This window comes from Engystomops pustulosus, unplaced genomic scaffold (assembly GCF_040894005.1).
Source record: "Engystomops pustulosus unplaced genomic scaffold, aEngPut4.maternal MAT_SCAFFOLD_180, whole genome shotgun sequence".
Lineage (NCBI taxonomy): Eukaryota > Metazoa > Chordata > Amphibia > Anura > Leptodactylidae > Engystomops > Engystomops pustulosus.
In genome coordinates, this window is record NW_027285060.1 from 31606 (window position 1) to 35000 (window position 3395).

The window sequence follows — 3395 nt, forward strand, 5'->3', positions numbered from 1 at the left end:
AAGCCAGGCCGTTCTCCACAAGAAATTCCGGACGCGGAGACCCCTTCTCCGCCCTACGGTCCCCAATGGGGTGGCGCCCGGCGGGTGAGGCTAGCCATGGGAGGACGGGACGCAAGCCAGGCCGTTCTCCACAAGAAATTCCGGACGCGGAGACCCCTTCTCCGCCCTACGGTCCCCAATGGGGTGGCGCCCGGCGGGTGAGGCTAGCCATGTGAGGTCGAGGGCGGGAGGACGGGACGCAAGCCAGGCCGTTCTCCACAAGTAAAATTCCGGACGCGGAGACCCCTTCTCCGCCCTACGGTCCCCAATGGGGTGGCGCCCGGCGGGTGAGGCTAGCCATGTGAGGTCGAGGGCGGGAGGACGGGACGTAAGCCAGGCCGTTCTCCACAAGTAAAATTCCGGACGCGGAGACCCCTTCTCCGCCCTACGGTCCCCAATGGGGTGGCTCCCGGCGGGTGAGGCTAGCCATGTGAGGTCGAGGGCGGGAGGACGGGACGCAAGCCAGGCCGTTCTCCACAAACTCCCAGCGGTAGAGTCTCGGCTCTCCGCTCTTTTGATCGATCTGACACAGCGCGATCCGGCGGGGCAAGGCACTTTGCTCGGTCAGGGGTATTGGCCCCGGCCGGTTTATGGTAAAGCGTTCCTTAGCCTCAGTCTTGGTCGCGCATCAATCCCCCGCTCCCCGTGAGCGGCTGTCGTCCTCTGCCTAAGGTTGTGTAGCGCGGTGCCAGTGTGGTCCTCGCACGGCCCCGCTCCTGCCACAAGCGGTAGGACTCTCTGCTTCGGCTGAGGTTTGCTACGAAGCGTATGGAACGGGCGTACTCCACCGTACCGTGGGTGGGGGGCGGCGGCGTTGGCGGCGGCAGCGTCCGGCGCGGAGCTCCGGCTCCCGCGGTAGCGCCTCGCCTAGTGTCCCTCGGGCAAGTCCAATCGCCCCCCGCCCGGTCGGAGAGCGCAGACACTTCTGTGTCCACGGTTTATTTCCGCAGCACGAAAAGGGACGGCTCCCGCTTGCTCCTCGCGGGGACGAGGCTTAGACCCACCGTGGCGCTTCCGCGGTAGGTAGGGTCGTCTGCCGTAGGAGCGGTAGCGGTCGAGTGGTCCCCAGTGTACCCTGTTAGCGCTGCCCGCCTACGCCTGAAGAGCTGCGGACCGAGAAAAAGGTTCGCTCCGCTGCTGACGGCGAAGCGCGCGGCACGCCGCGGAAGAGGAGAGGGAGCGGTCGCCCCCGGGGCGGCTCCCCTCCGAGTCCGGCAGAAGCAGAGATTGTAGCGGAGGGGGGGGTTTTCTAAATTCCCCGGGCGTGTTATCCCCAGCGGTAGCCTTCGAACTCTTCAACCGCAAGCACGATCGCACGTTCACAGCACCCGTCACTAGGAGCCGGGCCAGAGGCGGGCGGCAGACGAAACCGACATGAGCGCTTAAGGGTATTGCACCCCCGGCGCCCAGACCCTGGAAATTGAGTCTGCCCCCAAAGCCCACCCGCGTCCTCCTTGGCGCTCCCGGAGTACATGGTCGTAGATGGGCCATCGGTCGCTAATGCCAAACTGCGTCCCAGGGGTGCGTCCCCTCTGACCAACGGCAGACCCATCCCTCTCGCCAATCCGCGGATCCCCGCCAGGTCCCGAACAGGGCTCGTCCTTTAGCGTTTCAAATGCGCCCTCCCCGCCATACGAGGGGTTGAGGACCGTAGCCTTCCCTTACGAGAGGCACCAGGGGTGCGCCTGCTCGAGGGCCCGGCCGTGGGCGTAACGCTTGGGCCGCCCGGGGGAGTCGGTAGACCATGGGAGACCAACACTCGCACACGAACGTTGCCCGTGCTTTGTGGAAGAGAGCTTCTTTTGCGAGGTTGTCGCTGCGGATGGCGCCCGGACAAACCCTATCCCTAAAACTTCTGGGGAATTGGCGTCTAAGCCACCCTGCTCGGTATCCCTGCACCCACGAAGGGGGCCGTGGAAGGCTTGGGGTCTCGCCGGCGAAACCGACCGGATGCCCGGGGTACTGAACCCCCGGGGTCCCACCCTGGAAATTGAGCCGTCCGACCCCGCCACGTCTTCCTAGTGCTCTCCTTGGCTCCCCCGCCTGTGGGCGTCGTTAGGGGCTGCGGTCATCAGCGCCGGCTAAGCTTCGGCAACACGGCCGACCCACCCCTTCGGCGCCTGGGGGAGCCTGGTCCCAGTCCGGGCCGTTCCGTAGGGGCGGCTATCCCTTACATGAGGGACTCGGTGCGTCCGCTCGGGCTGCGGGGCTCCGGCTCCGACAGCCGGGGAGCTGGTTTTGACCGCGGGCCTCGACGGGAGCCGGCAGGGACCGGACTTAGGCGTCAAGCCGAAAATAACCCCGGCACCCTCGCGTGCTTCCAAAGCGAGGGGACCTTTGGCCGAGCGGGGGCACCGGAAGCCGAACCGACCCCAACCCCTCTTCCTACCCCAGGGCTGGGCTGACCAATCCCCTGATCGGGTCTAAAATGGAAGAAGGGGATTCGAGGGAAGGGGCTGGCGGAAGGCAGTTGCCCGACGGAGTAGGCGAAGGCCAGGCCGTTTCCGAGTCCCGAGCAGAGGAGGGCGAACTCGGCTCTTCATCGACCGACGGCGAGGCGAGGGCGGTGGCTGCCGCGGGGAAGACTCCATTGCTCGTCAGCGCGCTAGGAGCGGGGCCGACTGGCTGCTCGGGGTATGGCATCCCCGGGGGCCCACCCTGGAAATCTTCGCTCCTCAGCCGCTGCAGGTTATAAGGTCCCGCCGCGCGTAAGCGCTCAACTCTCCGACCCACGGATGTCGAGCCCATGGTGAGCCGGCCGTTTCGTACGGGGAAAAGGGGTCCTCTGGCCCCACATCGATCGAGGGGGGTTTAGATCCGCGGAGGCACGCACCGCGAGGCGAATCGCTGCTTTTCCCCAAGAGGTTAACCTTCAAACCACCGAGTAGGTTCGGGGCAGGGCCGACAGTCTGCACTGGGGTATTGCATCCCTGGTGGGGCGACCCTGGAAATCTCTGCCCCTTTCCACTCTTTCGGTTGGGCCTCTCGTCGGGGCGAGCGTAAGTCGGCAAGCAGACGTGGGAAGAGGCTTCTTACCGGTGACACTCCCTTCGTGAGAGAGGCAGGTACTCGCCCCGGACCCCGGTCCAAATCTGCGCGGGCCGGACGGCGTCGGCCCTAGCCGAAGGCCGCTCCCGCGAAGCCAGGGAGCCGAAAATAACCCCGACACCCTCCGCGACCTCGCGTGCTTCCAAAGCGAGGGGAACCTTTGGCCGAGCGGGGGCACCCGAAGCCGAACCGACCCCAACCCCTCTTCCTACCCCAGGGCTGGGCTGACCAATCCCCTGATCGGGTCTAAAATGGAAGAAGGGGATTCGAGGGAAGGGGCTGGCGGAAGGCAGTTGCCCGACGGAGTA